Here is a 19,258-nt window from a genome sequence, read left to right on the forward strand (position 1 = left end):
TCATGCTGTAGGCAGGGGGGGCCCGATGGGGATTGGTGTGTGTGAGGTCATGGGACAGGAGAGGTGAGTTAACCGCCTGTAATGAAGATGAGGTAGGCGTATAGGGGCAGGAGTAGGGGTCTTCTGGAAAGAAAGGCTGGGGCGGAGCCAGGAGCCCTTTCCCAGAAGTTGGGTGGGGGAGAGGGCGGCGGGGAGGTGTTGGTTGAACCTGTTTCTTGCACGCCTGCGGGTGTGCGCGCTCGCGTGTGCATCTGCCTAGCTTCTTGGGGCCAGAGGCCACGCTTGTGGTTGCCGCGTGTGTTGGGGGCTGGGGGTTCTGTGGTCAGGGCTCAACTCCGCGATGCCAGTTGGTGGCGGGAGGGGGGGCGCGACGGCTGGCTCTCGGGCCGGGAGGGGGCGGCTGGCGAGCGCTGCCCACGCGGGGACAGAAAAACATCCGCCGGAGGCTCGGCTGGGCGGCGCTCCAACAGCTCCGGGCAGGTGCGCGCGGGGAGGAAGTGAGCGCATTCCGACCCCCCAGCCGCTGGCCCTTCGGTGAGTCACCGCTGACCCCCGCCAGATAGGATAGGAAGGACTGGCAGCGGCGGCGGGGAGGTCTGGGGGCCGGAGCCCCAAGGGGCAGCTGGGCTGGCGTGGGGAGCCGGGGGAGGGTCGTAGAAGCGCCCGAAAGAGTTGTGGGGAGGGCCCCGAGGGGTCCGGGTCTGGGTTTCGCCCAGGCTCGAAGCACCTAACAGACACCCACCGACCCGCAGAGCTTGTGACTGCCCGGGGAGGCGGGCGAGTCCCCGGGGGAACACTGGAGCTGAGGGAGAGGGGCCCCGGGGCAACACCGAGAGAGTCGGGGAGGAGAGACCCGGAAAGGGCCGGGAGAAGTGCGTGGCTGCGGAGCGACAGCGCGGTTGGCTGGAGTGCTGGATAGGCCTGGGCCAGCCAGAGCCTTAGATGGAAGGAGACTTCCACCCAGGCGGGAAAGGGGAAATGGCCACCCCCCGCAGAGATCAGGTCTGTCCAGAGGCCGGTGCGCTCCGAGAGTGAGAGGTAGGTTAGGGAGTAGCGGGAGTTAGGGCTCTTTGGGTACAGTTGTGGCGAGGTCACTAAAGGCTTTGAATGCCGAGATGAGGAATTCGGATTGGCCTCGCAGGCAGAATCGATGGTCTCTAAGCAGTAGTGAGGAGCTTAAACGCAAGGTTATCTGTGTCTAGCACTACTGCCGCCTTCAGTCTTTGCCAAAGGATTAGGCATTGATCCTCTAATTTTTATAGTCATTTAAAATTGCATGACTACATTTATCAAACGAGTTAAGTAATTTCGTTGAATTTTTAAAAAGAGAAACGTTGAAGAATCTGATTCAGTATTTGATTTAAAACCCAAAAGTGAGGCTACGAAGATTAGTTACACGGCATCGAGTCTTTTCCTTTGTCTTGCTTTTGTGCCATTTTCCCCTCACTGATGCGTGGGAGTTCTTGTGTTGTTAATGCTTCACTTCTATGTCAGTAGCATAGCAGTTCTAGTTTTCCTCTCCCTCATCTTACGGTCTTTACTTTTAACGTTAACTTTTGTCTGTGCAGCCCTTTAACTTGCACTATGTATCCTAAATCCAGTAAAACATTTCATTGGGCTATAGTATAGTAAGATAAGTAACCCAGCTTTACCATATATGTTAGGTTACTTATTATCGTCTGTGGACATGTATGTAACTATAAAGTTTCTATATTTACCCTGTGGCTGATAGAGAGATACAGCTAAAGTTGTTATTCAGGATAGTATTTCTATAAACAGAGCAATTTATTAGTCTTATTTATGTTCTAAAATCAACTCTACAGTGTCAGAAACTGACATTAATTCTATCATGATCTTTTAAATTGATGTTATCTTGGGCCAAAGGCAATTGCAAAGATTAGGATTGTTATAATTTATTTTCAAGATCCTTAAATTCCAGTTGCCTTTGGCCCCAAGCAAGAAAATCTGGGTCAGTTAATTTTTTAGAAAGAATATAGTCTCCCACTCTGGGCCCTGTTGTTTTCTCCTGTGCTGTTTCAGCCCCAGCCCTACCTTATTCCTAGTGGCCTTTGCCTTCATTCCTTCTTTGCTCTGCTGGGCATCTTTAGAGGAAAACTTCACACCAATTTCCTCTACCATAAATTCTCTCCCTCCCCTCAACTCTACACTTCTCTTTGCCAACATACACCACTGCTTCTTCATTGATCTTGTTTCTTTTAAGCCTACAGCCCTTTCTGGCTCTTTTCCATCTTAAACTCTCTTATGTTGAAATCTCTTTTTCTTCCTTTCTCTTTGGTAAGACCTCGGATTTTTAAAAGGTTAGGCTTTATTTATTCTGCATGATCCACTTCTGTCTTCCTTCCTCTTCTATCACTTTTTTCTTTTTCTGGACTCTTTGTACACTCTATTATGCTTTCTTTCAGCAAGGCTTCAACCTTCTCCTTGTGATTAAACATTCTTCCTCTATATACAGCACAAGATGCTTATGCTTCCATTCTGTTTCCTACAAGAAAAAAAAGTCATCAAATTCACATCTACTTCAGTCTTGTCTTCCAACATTTTGCATCCAGAGTCATGACGTGGCTATTATTGTAAAGTCCATTGAGTGACCACTTAAGCTTGGTGTCGTGCTAGGCACTGTAATAGTGCATTTCATAATCCTGGTGCCAGATTCCTAAATGCTTACCAATAATGGATGTTATCACATGTGTGTGCATGAATGTTCTCACATATGTATACACACCAAAGTACACAGATAATAGAACCATAAGTCAGTAAATGACTAGGAATATGTATATTCAGTATATTACATTATAATCAAGCCAAATACATTTTGGGGTGGAAGATGAGGATGAGTAAATTCATAGCTAGGATAGGAGGTTAAGAGACAGTATCCTTTGGCATTCTGTATTCAGACGAGAAGGAGAGGAGAGAGTCTTGCCTGTGGAGATCAAGAGACTGTTTGAAGGTGGCTGAGTTTCAGGAGTTGAGAGAGATGACTTGTAAGGCTGTGGTGAATGGCAGGAGGATGGGATGAAGGGGGCAGAGTCCCAAGAACAGACAGTTGCTGTACCCAAACAGCTCATATTCTCTCTGGCTAGAGAATATAAAAGATTCTTGGGTTGTGGTACTGGTTTCAACTGTAGTCAAGTTTCTCTTGATAACCTGTATTGAAGTTTTCCGGCCTTGTCTCTGCACCATTAGAACCATTCTTACCAATTTTTTCTTTTTAATTTTTTTCTGCTTATAAATCGGTACATAAATGATAGCCCCACCACTAATAATTAACCCCCAGCTAACCATCAGTAATTTTGACTAAGTTATTTATCTACTTATATGCTTTAATTTTGCCTGCCTGCCCCACAGTCTACTTGTAGTAGTAGTGACTTTTAAAATGCCGTTTATGACTCTCACTTTTATCTCATTTGTAAATTGCTCTTTTCTTAAAATTGTAGACTCAAAACTAGATACTGAGAAGGCATCTAGTTCTTTGTTATCTCTGAAATATGACCAAGGAGGTCTTTGCTTAACTGTCTCTACTGAATGCAATGGGTTACTGCCACCTGTGGTGAAGGTGGCCCATTTTATTGTCATCTAGCTTTAGGTACTAGAGGTTGTTCAGCTAAATCTGCCTTGCTATAGCATCTCATTTTTTCCCCGTAGTTCTGCTCCTTGAAACATATGGGAAAAGTCTACTTGTTTTTCAATGTGGCAGCTCCTTAAAGATTTGAAAGGGTTTGTATTTTGTTAGCTATTTATCTAAGCTTTTTTCTTTACTCCAACACTGTTCAATAGAACTTACTATGATGATGGAAATGTTCTCTACCTGTCCTGTCTCAACAGCCGCTAGCTGCATGTGGCTGTTGAGCACTTGAAATGTGGCTAGTGCGACTGAGGAATGGAATTTTAAATTTTAGTTAATTTAAATTTAAATAGCTGGAGGAGGTGAGCGAGTCTTGTGTTAGCAGAGCTGTAAACTCCGGGAGTTAGTACACTGTCACATGGCTGTCTTTTGGCTGCTCCAGAAATCTTATGGTCACCTCAGACCTGGTAAAAACATATGTAACTGGGCTCTTGATCTGTCTGGAGGCCAGTCTTACATGTTGTCACAACTAGAAAAAAACACAAATCCAACCCCCAAAGCCCTGATGAGTAATGTCAGTTTTTGTTGGAAGTTTCTTAGAAGGTGTAGAAGATGAAGGCTATATCTCATCTCCCATATCTCAAAAGCAACACTTAAAAAAAAATCCCTCATTTAATCTCTCTCCCTGAGAGTCCCTAAAGTCCCTCTCCCTTCTCTTCCCTTCCTTCTCAGAAACGTCTTTCCCCCTCTTCCTTGAGCCTTCCTCGTCCATGCTCTTTGAGCACACCTCTGCCCCCTGCTCCTTGGAGAAGGGTTCTTGGGTGTGCTCCTCGTCCTCCAGCTCCCCTTAGGGAGAGGTAATTCTTATGCCCTAGGCTTGACCTTCCTGTGGCATAACTGCTGCATTACCCGCATTTTTTCCCTGCAAGTCTTCCTGGTGCTTCAGCTTTGCTTCCGCTCTTGACCCCACGATGCCAACACAAATAGGGAGGCCTCAGGTTACTAGGACGACCAGGGCACAGGAAACCGTAGAGGCTCAGCACTCCCACAGGCATCACAGACTGGCTGTGCCAGCTCGCTTTCTCCTTAGGGACTCAGTCACACTTCCTAATCCCCATCCCCAAATTACCCAGACGAGGATACCCAGGCCTAAGCCACAGACCCCTGATTTTGCAGACCTGGTGGTGGAATGTGGAGTGGGTGGGATGAGGAATGGTGAATGAAGCTTTCTTACTAACACTGATATTCCAAGTCACCTTGGTGATAATTAACTTTTGTACCAGTGAGAATTCCATTCCCCTGAGAGCTGATGAGAGTATAAGCTTTATTTATGTTATTTATACTTGCTACATTGCACCTTGAGTCTTGGATCTTTTTGGATCCCTGAGTAGATGTTTTCACAATTTGCTTTGGGTTAAAAGATTTAGCAATCTACTTCTGATACACTGGTACCAGTTAATGTTTAGTAAGAAAATAATGGTTACCAGATAATGAATTTAGGTTCTATTTACACTTTATTATAAAGCTAGTCATTTGTTTCAAGGAAGACCATCTGATTTGATTAAGTCTTTAAAGCTGTGAATAAGTGCAGATCTACTTGTACTTAGATGCTCAGAGAATGTTGAATTGATCCAAAACTGGAGCAGGCCACTTCTGTGGAACATTCCTGGTAGGCCAGAGCAAGAGAGAATAAGGGGGGATAAGGTAGACTTGAGAGCTCTCCTCAAACAATTGCAGGACTGTCTTGTGGAAGAGGGGTTAGATTTACTTGGTTTAGCTTCACAAGGTGGAATAAGGACCTTTATTTCAGATGGCAGTAATGGCGGACAAATTTTGACTTAATAAGGAAGAACAGTTGAATAGTTAGAGGACCTCAAATTGGAATGAGCTGAATTGTTAGGCAATGAATTATTTGTGACTGTATTGTTTATATAGAGGTCAGATTACCATTTGCAGAAGCATTGGATGAGATTTTGGACATTTAATTGGATTTGACCTGTAAAGAGAAACAGGCAGATTTATCAGAAGTCAATTCACCTTTTCTAATATGATTCTGTGGCACCTATTGTGGTCAGTACGATTTTCCGAGACACTTCTGCCAAGTTTACCCACGTGAGTCATTAGATTTGGTAGTAGAGTGTTTAGAGACTTCTCTAATGCTGTGCACTAGTCTTCCGTTGATTCCTCAGGAATGCCTCAGAGGTGGCTGAGAGGTGAATGAAGGAGAGCTGGGGCTCTGAGCCCTTTACCTGTGCAGGGAGCGGGGGTTCTGCTGGAAAAAAACCCCAACACTTAAAGGCCCTGATATTCCAGTTTCTTCATCTTATTGACAGGGGAAAAGATATGGAGCAGGGACGTGTCTTACCAAATGTCACACAGCTAATAAATTTCAAAGCTGCAATTCAAATCTAACTCTTCTAATTCCAATCATTTGTTTCTTCCACTCTACTAGTCTACCTTATAATTCAGGAAAAGTTTCTCTCCATTTTTCTGACCACCGCAGTAATCCAGAATTTTATTTCTTCAGATCTACTCTTCTCTGTTAGCCACTGAACTAGTCTCCCTGCTGTCCAATCTCTACTTCTTGTCTATATTATCTTCACTGTCGCCAAGTTACTCTTCATGAAACATTGTCTTCATCATGAGATTTCCCTGCTCAAGAACCTTTATGTTGCCTGTGAGAACTTTACAGCCTGGCACATAGTTAGCATTCCTTAGGATCCTTGTTCAGCCAGCCGAACTTGAGCCCATTCTCTTATGGGCTGTGTAATAGTGAGATTAATCAAGTCCCACCCTACTGCTAGACTCCAACTTTGGTAGAATTTTTATGTACATTTTTAATCAGGGATGATGATAAGATACAAAAGAAATAGAAGATCACAGCTAATAAAAAGCAAGTTGTATAACAATACGTATAATATAATCCAATTTATATGACACATGCATTTTTTAGAAACAAAAATGAGATATATAGAAACTGGAAAAAAACACACCAAACTGGTGACAGACATTAACCCTGATGAGGGGGATTAAGAAATGTTGGGAAGTAGGGGAGGAAGGTGGGAACTTAAAATATGTATTTCTCCACTGAGGAAAGCCTCACAGAGTGGAAGGGAAACCTAAGGGACCAGGCTTGGAACTGACAAGAGAAAGAACTGCTTAGTTGTCTTGCCTGGCTCCACTGCAAGCCATTTCTTTGCCTCTTGCATCACTCTGAAAGAAATAAAAGTCGCATGAGATGATTTGATTGGTCACGCTTAAGTCATGGCCCATCTGTGGCCCTATCAAGATATAGAGAGAAAGGATCTGGGGGAAGGACCTCCTAGGGAAGCTCCTTGGTTTCTGTCGAGGGAGGGCAAACATTTGATTTTACTCTCCCAACAAGGCTGTACACAGAGCTGGAGAGTCAGTAGCCTGAAAGGACATCAGAGTAGTCTTAGGATGCTGGGGGCTAGAAATGACAAATGTCCACTGACTTCATCACCCCTCCCCCACCTATCTGCATCTGGATCCTAGGCCTGCCTTTTCTTTTGGCTCAACCAAGCCCTCTGGTGTGGTTTGTTTTTTTGTTAGTTTTTTTTTTAAGATGGAAGCGTTTACTTCTCAATTATGTATTGAAGATTTTTTGGCCACGCCGCACAGCATGTGGGATCTTAGTTCCCCGACCAGTGATCGAACCCATGCCCCCCGCTGTGGAAGTCTTAACTTCTGGACTGCTAGGGAAGTCCCTCTGGTGTGGTTTTAACCTTTACTAGAGAATGAGGGGCAGTGAGTTAAGGAGATGGGGCAGAGGAGAAGGGTAAGGTAGGGCAGGTAGAGAGGGCAGTTAGCAGGTTTTACTTTGCTTTCTCCCCTTCCTATGCTTGCACAGAAAGCCTTTTCAGTGACTGACAGTTAAAAAAATGATTATAATAAACATTTGTGAGTCCAGTTACAAATAAAAACCTTATCCCTCTGGCTGTTCTAACAACCTGCTCCTCTGATGGAGGAGCCATTCTTCCCCTGTGGCATGTAGACTGTGGCCAGGGAGGCATTTCTGTCCCTCTCCCACGTATGTGTCCCTGCCAGCACACACACCAGATGACTGTCTGCCGTATTTGGAAGGTCCAGACCCCAATCAGAGTTATGTGCCAAAAGTATTTTGTTTTCTCACAGGGGGGATTCTTCACTTTTGAAGCATTAACCTTCTGATAAAAAATACCTTTCTTCACCTCTTAACATAGCTTAGGCCTGACTTTTTGAAAATTAACTTGAGTTAATCACAAGAGGGTGTGCAAATTTACACTCTAACTTCTGTGAACTGGAAAGCAAATTCCCTGACCGAACTCTATTTCTGCTGGTTAGAGAATCCATTCCTCTGGTATGTTTCAGAAGGCTGATGGACCAGGGATAATCTTATACCACAATGGACTGATTAACCTCTGTAAAGACTTATTGGCCAGCTACCATTAATAACAAAAAAAGACTTAAATAGCTCCTTAACTGTTGCAGAATAATTATTTTTTCAACTTTATTGAAATAACAAGATGATGCACACATTTTATTTATTTTTTAAAGTTTTTTTAAAATTTTATTTTATTTTTGGGTGCGTTGGGTCTCCGTTGCTGCACGCGGGCTTTCTCTAGTTGTGGCGAGCAGGGGCTACTCTTTGTTGTGGTGCGCGGGCTCCTCATTGCAGTGGCTTCTTTTGTTGTGAAGCACGGGCTCTAGGTGCATGGGCTTCAGTAGTTGTGACACATAGGCTCAATAGTTGTAGCTCACGGGCTCTAGAGCACAGGCTCAGTAGTTGTGGCGCACGGGCTTAGTTGCTCCGCGGCATGTGGGATCTTCCTGGACCAGGGCTCGAACCTGTGTCTCCTGCATTGGCAGGTGGATTCTCAACCACTGCGCCACCAGGGAAGTCCAATGCACACATTTTAAATGTGTAATCACTGAGTTTTGACAGATTTTTACACCCATGTAATCATCTCTGCAGCCAATATGTAGAACATTTCTCTCACCCTCCCCAAATTCTCCTGTTGCCCATTGCAGTCAGTCTCTCCCCACCCCACCTCAGACATCCACTGATCAGATTTCACCGTAGATGTTTTGCCTACTGTAGAGCTTCGTGTAAATGGAATCATATGGTATGTATCCTGTGTATGGCTTCTTTAATTCAGCATTATGTTTTTTCTATCCATCCATGGTTTTGTGTATACCAATAGTTCATCCCTTTATTGCTGAGTAGTATTTCATTGTTGGATATACCACAATTAGTTTATCCATTCACCTGGTGATGGGCATTTAAGTTATTTTCCACTTCGAGCTGTGAACGTTCACATACAAGTCTTTGAGGATATGTACACATGTTTCTTGGATAAATACCTTGGAGTGAAATCTTAGGTCCTGTGTTAATTGAGTGTTTTTAACTTGTTAAAGAAAAAACTGCCAAACTTTTCCAAAGTGGCTGTTCAATTTTACATTTACCAGCATTGTATGAAAATTCCAGTGTTCTGCATCTCCATCAGTACTTGGTATCGTCAGTTAAAAAAAAATCATTCTAGTAGCTGTGTAGTGGTATCTCATCGTGGTTTTAGTTTGCATTTTCTCAAAGACTAATGATACTGAACATCTTTTCATGTGCTTAGTTGCCACCTGTATCTTATATCTGGTGAAGTATTTTTAAATCTTTTGCACATTTAAAGAATTAGAATGTTTGGCTTCTTGTTATTGCATTGTAAGAGTTCTTTATATATTCTTGTTATTATAAAGGTTTTAAAATATTCAGGATACAAGTCCTTTGTGAGTATATGAATTGAAAATATTTCCTCACATTCAGTGGCTTGCCTTTTTATTTTCTCTACGGTGTCTTTGGAAGAGCAGAAGTATTAAATTTTGGTGAAGTGTAATTTCTTACTTTTTTCTTGTCTAGTTAGTCCTTTTTGTGCCCTGCATAAGAAATCAAAGTCACAAAGATTTTCTCTTGTGTTTTCCTCTATATCCAGAAGTTTTATAGTTTTGACTTTCACATTTAGGTCTGTTTATGTTTATGATCCATTTTGATCACTTCCTTAACTTTGTCCTCACTGCACAACAGATGCAGTAGGAAAGGGGGAATCTAAAATAAAGATGATTACCTCTCTCAAAAGAAGATATATTGTAGAACAAAATATTAAACTTTTCTTCTGTATATTGTTGTCTTCATCTAATACTATGTATTAACTATTCATTAGTAAAATATGTATCATCAGCTACTGTGAGTCAGGCACTGGAGATACAGCAATGAACACACTAGACACTGTCCTTGCTCTGTGGAGTTTACATGTTAATGGGAGAGGTTGGGCTTTAGTGAGCATCCATTGTATGCATGGCAAAGTCAAGAAGATGTCACTGCCTCTATCTGTGATTCCTCAATTGAAGGAAGTATTTCAGATCCTTGGCAATCTGCTTAATCTTATTGTATGATAGAGCAGGAACCTCCTTCCACAAAGGGTCACTAATCTGTAGAGAAAAGGGATCTTGGGCTGCATACAGCCGGCTATAATGCAGTAGGGGAAGTGGTGTAGCAGTACAGGATGGAAAATGGTAGTAAATGGTCTCATGCTCCTGTTACTGCTGAGGTATAGTGACTGGACTTAATGCTCTCTTCCTTGGTTTAAGCTAAGCGTTTTGTTTTTGTCTCTAATCCTGTTTTTGATGTCTTTTTGCCAAAAAGAGTTCACTGATTGTATCTTCAGAGAACTCTTCGATCTCTTTCCTGATAGCCAGAATGCCAGATATCTTCTATAACTAACCATTCGTATGTTCTTTCAAACCAGTCATAATTTATTTGTGTTAAATATACCACCATTGTTCAAGCCACCTCAAGTATAAGTGCCATTTACTATTAACATTTATAAACTAGTACTAATATTAGATAGCCAGATAATAAGTGGTGTTAATTCAGAGTAGGATGAGATCGCTGTGGCCCACTTGACCTTTAAAGAAGAAATAAAGCTTGAACTAGTCCTGAAAGTTAAGTAGGATTTTGGTTGATAATAAAGAGGGTGGATTAAATGAGGAGGGTGGATTAATTTGGATTAATGGACTTGAGGAAAAAGAGATTAAGGACCAGCACATACACCATTCATGGTATAACTCCCCTGTAATCTAGCCATAGCAAATGTCATTAGTCCATCGTGGCACTCATTCTTACTGAGCCTGGACACAGCCCCGTAAGACTAGAACTAGATAATAGGAAAAAAAAATGTAGACATTAAATGGAGAGATATTTTGAAAGAGGTATCAGTGAAAATGTCTGACCCTGGAGGTTAAGATGTGGGGCATCTCCCATGTGCAACCGGGAAGCCCTTGGTACAGAGACTGTGAAGGGTTTCTGTTGCATCTGTGCTGAAAATACAAGCATCTGAGGGGTGTGATAGGCATCACAACCAGGCTCAGAAAGATAGTGCCAGGGGACTTCCCTGGTGGTCTGGTGGTTAAGAACCTGCCTTTCAATGCAGAGTACGTGGGTTCGATACCTGGTCGGGGAACTAAGATTCCCACATGCCGTGGGGCAACTAAGCCCGTGCGCCGCAACTACTGAGCCCATGCGCTCTGGAGCTCGTGTGCCACAACTAGAGAGCTCACGCGCTGCAACTTCTGAGCCCGCGCGCTCTGGAGCCCAAGCGCAAGTAGAGAAGCCTGCACGCTGCAATGAAAGATCCCATGTGCGGCAACTAAGACCCGACACAGCCAAAAAAAATAAATAATAATAAGAAGAAAGATGGTGCCGGGGAAGACAGTGCAATTTAGTTTGCTGGAGGGGGCCATTCAGGCCGTTTCTAGGCTGGGAGAGACCCTGGAGTTTTACCAGCCAGCAGAATAAGCAGCAAGCAGGGGCAAAGGAACATTGCTCTGGAGATCTAGGAAGCCAGAGGACCACCAGCTCAAGGAGTTCAGCTTTCTCCTGCTGCTACAAAGTCCCCTTCCCCTCGTACATCCAGATCCATCTCCAGCTAGAGAAGCAGGGGAGAGGTGGCTATGTGAGAGACTGAGCAAGTTTTATTCAAGAGAGTCTGAGCAGTACCTTAAAGACTGTTTAAATGATCAGACCTGACTACATTAGACTGGTTCAGGGACTTCTGAAGGATGTGGTGTCAGCAACTGTGAAGATGTACAAAACCTTTATGTGAGTAGAAGGTGTCAGTCAGCTCATCTACCACCTTTGACGAGGTAAGGCAGGAGTGAATGAGGAATGATGCAGGCCTGTGCACATGTTTCCAAGAGGGGCTAATTGGGCCCATCTGAGGTAGGTTAGGATGGATGCTCAGTGCACTCAGATTCAGGGGGACTGCTTACCCATGTGTACCTGCCTTAGCACCACCAATGTCCCAGCACTGGCTGGACCCATGGCCAAGGAAGAACCATGTGACTGGAACACATCCACTACACCTGGCCCGGTCAAACCTGTGAGGACAGATTCCTGTGATCTGCTGTTTCCATTGGCATCTACCTTTTATCTGACCTCACTCATCCTGAGGAGACCATTTTTTGGGGAGTCATCCAAATTTCTTGGATTTTGTCATTTATTCTAATATTAGTTGAGTCTGTTATGCCATACACTGTGCTAGGCACTGAGGATACAGTATTTTGTAGCGGTAAGGAAATAAACACAAATAACTATAATGAAGTTTGAGCAATATTAAGTTTGAAAAATATTACTAAGAAAGTACAGAACGTTATTGGAATACACATTTTGGGGGGACCTCGTCTACAAAGGAAGTAGTGATGTTTACGCTGTGACCTTTAGAATGATTTTGAGGTGATCAGGTGAAAGGTGGGAAGAATGTTTCAGGCAGAGGGAACAGTATGTGCAAAGGTGACAGATATGAAAGGAATGAAAGAAGTTCCGTGTATCTGGAGCCTAGAGGGGGAGGGGAGGGATGTGATGTGAGCTGAGGCTGAAGAGATAGGCAGGGACCAAATCATTGAGCACCATGAAATCCATAATAAGGTGTTTGTAGTTCATCCTACTATGGAGGCCATTCAAGTGTTTCTATGCAGAGGAATGACGTTGCCAGCACTGCATTATGGCTGTTCTATAGACAGAAGACTGGAGAGGATCAACACTAGATGCTGGGAGACCACTTAAGGGGCTGTTGCATTGGTCCAGATGAAAGACGATGGTGGTTTGGACTCCATAGGGTAGAGGCAGTGGAGAAGTGGATGGCCTTGAGGGCATATTTTGGAGGTATTTCCAGCAAGACATGGATGTGGAGAGTAAGGGAGATGGAGAATTCAAGGATGACTCAGGTTTTTGGCTTGAGCATGTGGGTGGATGGTGGGTCATTTACTGAGTAAGAGAACAATGGGGTGGGAAGATATTTGGGGGGAAAATCACGTGTCAGGTTTTGGACACAGGAGTTCGAAGTGCTTGCAAGGCCATCAAGTGAAGAGATCCAGTAGGCAATTGGATATATTAGTTTAGAGCTGACAGAAATGGACTCGTGATTCATTCTTGGCCTGTAGAAATGGTCATTGGAGTTATGCGTATAGATATAATTGTAGACAAGAGAGTTGGGTGGAGAAAATCTAGAGCCTCAAGGAACACCAGTCAACCCAAGGGACAGGTAGAGAAGGAAGAGTCGGTCAGAGACAGAGAGAACTGGTTGGAAGGAACCGGCAGTGTGGTGTCACAGAAGGTGTGCCACTACAGTTTGCTCTAGAGATGTGTCAGAGCGTTTGGCTGGACTCCTGATGGTGCTGAAGTTACCTATAATGTTTGATGGGGTGGGTGGGCTACAGAGGACCAGAGGAGCACATCTGGAGCTCCCCACCTACCTTAATAACCAAGCAGCCTTCTGCCTGTCGAATCTGAAGAAACCTGGACTCCAGGAGGTAGCAGGGGCTCAGAGGAAGGAAATGGTTCTCACACAGGTGTATTACCATCAAGCCTCTGCCTTTAACCTGGTGAGGTTTGGAACGATCAGAGTGAATCCCAGTCTATGGACCTGAGCCCTCCCACAGATTTGGTTGCATTCTTATCACTTCTGAGAAGTGTATAAGTGTATCCTCATCTTTTTTTTTTCTTTTTCTGTCTTTGCCACTCTGATTCTGCTGCCCAGTTGGTTCGCCTTGGTTCTTGATCTTTGATTTAGTTTGGCTTGCTCTCCCTTTCTGAGGAGTAGCTTTCATATATACATACTTCTTTTTTTTTAATTTTAATTTTATATTGGAGTATAGTTGATTAACAATGTGTTAGTTTCAGGTGTACAGCAAAGTGATTCAGTTATACATACACTTGTATTCTATTCTTTTTTTTAAGTATTTTTTTTTAATTTTTAAAAAATTTATTTTATTTTTGGCTGCATTGGGTCTTCGTTGCTGCGCGTGGGCTTTCTCTAGTTGCGGGGTGAGCGGGGGCTACTCTTCGTTGCAGTGCGCAGGCTTCTCATTGCAGTGGCTTCTCTTGTTGCAGAGCATGGGCTCTAGGTGCACGGGCTTCAGTAGTTGTGGTGCACGGGCTTCAGTATTTGTGGCACACGGGCTCAGTAGTTGTGGCTTGCGGGCTGTAGAGCGCAGGCTCAGTAGCTGTGGCACACGGGCTTAGTTGCTCCACGGCATGTGGGATCTTCCCTGGACCGGGGCTCGAACCCGTGTCCCCTGCACTGGCAGGCAGACTCTTAACCATTGCGCCACCAGGGAAGCCCCCCATGTATCTATTCTTTTTCAAGTTCTTTTCCCATTTAGGTTATTAAAGAATATTGAGCAGAGTTCCATGGCTATACAGTATTGGTTATCTATTTTAAATGCAGCAGTGTGTACATATATACATACTTCTAATAACCCCTCTGCTTGACAGGCCCTGGAAGCTGCCTCCTTGTGCTTGTAGTAAGCAGTCACCACCGAGCACAGCCCAGTTTTATAGGCCTAAATAAGTGTAGGTGCTTCCTTTACCCCTCTAGAGGTGTTAGTTGCTCTGAGCCTTGGAAGTTCAGTTCTCAGTCATCTCCTTCTCTTCTGTTTTGCTTGGCTGAAGCATATTTGTTAGCTAGATTTTCAGTGAAACTTTTATATCTATTATTCTGGGCTAGTATCTGGGCCCAGTCTTGTTCATGGCCTTAAGGCTTTTGATGGCTTTCCCTGTGAAGTAATATTCTGTGGAGCTTTCTACTATGTGCTTTCTTTCCTGCCAGGATTAATCAAAAATTAGCCCCAAATTGTTACCCTCCTATTCCAAAAGTTTGTAACCTTTATGTTCCATGTATTGGGTCTGAGGGATGACTGTAGCCCTTAGCTTATTTCAGGACCCATGATTAACATACCCTGGGTCTAAATAATGAATCTGTAAGCCCAGTGGTGGCTTGTAATTTCTATACAGAAGCTTAAGGGCAGAAATCTGATTGGAAGGGGAGGGAGGCGGTTAGAAGGTTCATCTTGAAGCTGAGTCCAAAGAGTAATGTGACCAGCTGACTAGGACTGATCACCAGAAAAATAAAAAACAAAGATATGCTTAATAAAAATATGTGCTTTGTTCATATAAGTGAGTTTTATAAATATAGAATCTAGGACCTTTAAAAAATATTTTGTAGGCTAATTATTTCATTTACTTAGTTTCTTCCTTCCCCAAACAAAGTATGATACCATTAACCTGAGAATTTTAAACACATGCTTTGCTGACTTTTTCTGTTTGTATTTTTAAAATATATTTATTTATTTATTTAGGCTGCACCAGGTCTTAGTTGTGGCATACGGGCTCATAGTTGCGGCATGCATGAGGGATCTAGTTCCCCAACCAGGGATTGAACCCGGGCTCCCTGCATTGGGAGCGTGGAGTCTTACCCACTGAACCACCAGGGAAGTCCCTATTTGTGTATTTTTATTTGGTTTAATTTATGGGACGGGGGAAGTAGTTTACTGCCATCGATTCCAACAACTCTTCCTCAGTTCCTCCAAGCAGTCTTTTCCTTGGTAAATTATACTGTAAAATTCTAATCATTACTGTTGTGCAATATCAAAATGCCTTATATATGTAGCAATGACAGCACACATGCCCACACCCAGGGAAACAAGGTCATGTTCCACCTGAAATTATCTCCATTGAGGTGATAGATCATGCCATGATCGTGGATGAACTCTCCGAGGAAATGACTATGGGAAGAAGAATGCCAAAAGCGGAGGACCAGAGCGTTGGTGGGGAGATGGGGGTTGGGGTGGATGGCCACAGTTCAGAGGAGGAAGAGGATCTACACCACAGTGAGCGATCAGTGGACACTGAGATGGAAGGATGACTAGGAGGATGAGCTGTGGTGGAAGCCATGGTAAGAGATTTAAGAAGAAGGTGTTGGCTGACAGTGTCAAATGTGTTCGAAGTATAGTGGACGAACTTACTGTCCCCTGTAAAGTAGGAGCTTCACTGGGTTCTTCCTCATCTCGATTATTTATAAAAATTTTACACTAGACTATTCAATTCTATAAAACAAGTATTTACTGAGGGCTTCCCTGGTGGCGCAGTGGTTGAGAGTCCGCCTGCCGATGCAGGGGACACGGGTTCGTGCCCCAGTCCGGGAAGATCCCACGTGCCGCGGAGCGGCTGGGCCCGTGAGCCATGGCCGCTGAGCCTGCGCGTCCGGAGCCTGTGCTCCGTAACGGGAGAGGCCGCAACAGTGAGAGGCCCGCGTACCGCAAAAAAAAAAAAAAAAAAAACAACTATTAACTGAGCTGCATACTAACTGTGGTGGGGTTGTATAAAAGAGGTAGAAAGTGTTTTAAAGTAATATGTCTTTTTAAATAAATATACTGGTTAATTTGTATATAAAAGCTCCATCAGGGGCTTCCCCGATGGCGCAGTGGTTGAGAGTCCGCCTGCCGATGCAGGGGACGCGGGTTCGTGCTCCGGTCTGGGAGGATCCCGCATGCTGCGGAGCGGCTGGGCCGGTGGGCCATGGCCGCTGAGCCTGCGTGTCCGGAGCTTGTGCTCTGCAGCGGGAGCGGCCACAGCAGTGAGAGGCCCGCATACCGCAAAAAAAAAAAAAAAAAGCTCCATCAGTTTGGAATGGTATATTTGTTAAATGGAAACTACAGACCTATTTCAGTGACATTTGAAGAAACATCTTTTGGTATCCTTTCATCCCTGTGATACCTTTTTTTTTTTAATTCTCATCTAATTTTTTCTTATTATAAAAGTGATACATAATCATTGAAAATACAGTTATATGTAAAATTCTGACTCATCCCCAAAAGATAGTGATTCTTAACATTTTGATTTATATCATCCCAGGTGTCTACTATGTATTTATATGTGTGTATGTGTGTGTTTAATGAAACTGGGCTCATTCCATACATTTTTCAACTTTCTGTTTTCACTTAATGATATATCATGAACAATCTTTGATATCACACGTCTCTGAAACAATGTTTAGTGGGCTGCTTGGATTTTAATGTATGAGTGTAACATAATTTAATTATACAATGTCCTATTATTAGAAACTTAAGGTCTTTCCTAATTTTTCATTATTACAAACAGTGCCGTATTGAGTATCTTTGAAGCTAAATCTATGATTGTTTTCTTTAGCTAAAATTCTTGAAGTGGAATTGGTGGGTTAATGGTAAAAATATTTTAAAGGCTTTTGATGGAAATCACCAAGTTGCTCTCTAAAGTTGTTCCAGATTGTACTCTTACTAGTAGTATGTGAGAGTACCATTTTCCTACCCACTTGCTAGCGTCAGGTATTATTATTTCAAAAAACCTTTTTTATAGGTGAAAAAATAGTCCTTCATTGTTATTTCAGTTTTATAGCCATTTTATATGTGTGTGTGTGTGTGTGTGTGTGTGTGTGTGTGTGTGCATATATATATTCGTTGGTGGCAAATACTTACTCTTCGAAGATAAATTTTATTAAAACAGAAGTGTTTTAACAAGGTGAATGATCCATCTTGGTAGTACAGTTTTTGACTGAATGTAGATGTGACCCTGAAGTGGCCATATCCCAGTTCTGTCACTTACTAACTGGATAGTCTTGGGCAATTGGTTAATGCCTCTAGGCCTCAGAGTCTTTACCAAATGAGCACTATAATAGTACCTGTCTTAGGGAGTTGTTAGGCAGATTAAATGAGACAACTAGATGCAAAACGCATGGCCCAGTAGTTGGCATACGGCACAGAATAAATATTAGCAGTAGTCATTGATGAGCCTGATTTTCTCGTGTGGTCTCAAACTGGCTGAAGGCAGCATCAAAAGTGAAGTTTCAGAAACAGTTTTTTAAAGGCACCATCTTGGGAGTGATCATCTAGACTCCGAAGGATACTGTTCTTTCCATCAACAAATACCGTAGGTGCTGAGAGGATCCAAAAACGAATAAAACATGTCTTCTGTTTTCAAGTAGCTTACTGCCTCACAGGAGGGATGAGATGTACCCTCATTACTCTAATATGAGGCAGAAAGTGAAAGCCTCGCAGAAGAGGTCAGATAGAGCACCGTGAGGGTTCAGGTGAGAGACAGTTCTCTAACAGATGGCAGCAATATTTGAACCAGACCTTGAAGAAGGGTTAGGATTTGAATTTGTGAAAGATGGGATGGGAGTGGGGAGGGTTTTCTTGGCAGAAGGAATCACCTGAGCATGAAGGCAAGTAAAGCTGGACATAGAAATCTAGGTATTATCAACCTCTGGTACTAGCCAAAATCGTGGAAGTGGATAAATGTGTAATTGGTATAAATTGCACAAGTCACAGACTTGGAGGTGTAGAGATTTTAACTTTTGTTTTTAGAACTGGTATCCCCCCCTCTCCACTGAGAGAGGAAAACTTATTCTTGTACATTTCAGGTATATATCTCTGGGCATTCTACCAGTTTAGTTCTATCCTTCAGAATTTCAATTCAAGGATGCAAGCCAGGCACTTGTAGGGAGGCTTGTATCCTTGTTATGAGTCTCATCTTGGTCATTTCCTCCCTCTGCAACAGATTGTCACGTTCTCCTTTCCCCATAGCTGGTCCTTTTTTTAATGTTTATTGGAGTCTAGTTGATTTACAATGTTGTATTAGTTTCAGGTGTACAGCAAAGTGGATCAGTTATACATATACATATATCCACTCTTTTTTAGATTCTTTTCCCATACAGGTCATTACAGAGTATTGAGAAGAGTTCCCTGTGCTATACAGTAGGTCCTTATTAGTTATCTATTTTATATACAGTAGTGTGTGCATATGTCAATCCCAGTCTCCCAATTTATCCCTCTTCCCTTCCCCCCCCCCCCGCCGGTGACAATAAGTTTGTTTTCTACATCTGTGACTCTATTTCTGTTTTGTAAATAAGTTCATTTGTACCATTTTTTTAGCTTCCACATATAAGTGATATCATATGGTATTTGTCTTGCTCTGTATGACTTCCTTCACTCAGTATGAAAATCTCTAGGTCCATCCATGTTGCTGCAAAGGGCGTTATTTCGTTCTTTTTTATGGCTGAGTGCCAATAGCTGGTTCTAAGAAGATGATGGCCAGTGGTGGTTTTGATGGATGGTGCATAGATAACTCCTTAGAGACACGTCCACTGTCTACCTCACCGTCAGCAGGTGAACCCTGCACATCCTCTTGCTCATTCAGAGACTCTTAGGGTTGGCACTCCAGCTCACTTTCCCTTCTAAAGCCTACAGTTCCCTCTGGGCCCATATGAATTTAAGAATCCCTTCTCTCCACTCCCGGGTCCTTAGGAGACTCAG

This window comes from Monodon monoceros, unplaced genomic scaffold (genome assembly GCF_005190385.1).
Source record: "Monodon monoceros isolate NGI ecotype Baffin Bay Population unplaced genomic scaffold, NGI_Narwhal_1 Super_Scaffold_5, whole genome shotgun sequence".
In the NCBI taxonomy this organism is placed as follows: Eukaryota; Metazoa; Chordata; class Mammalia; order Artiodactyla; family Monodontidae; genus Monodon; species Monodon monoceros.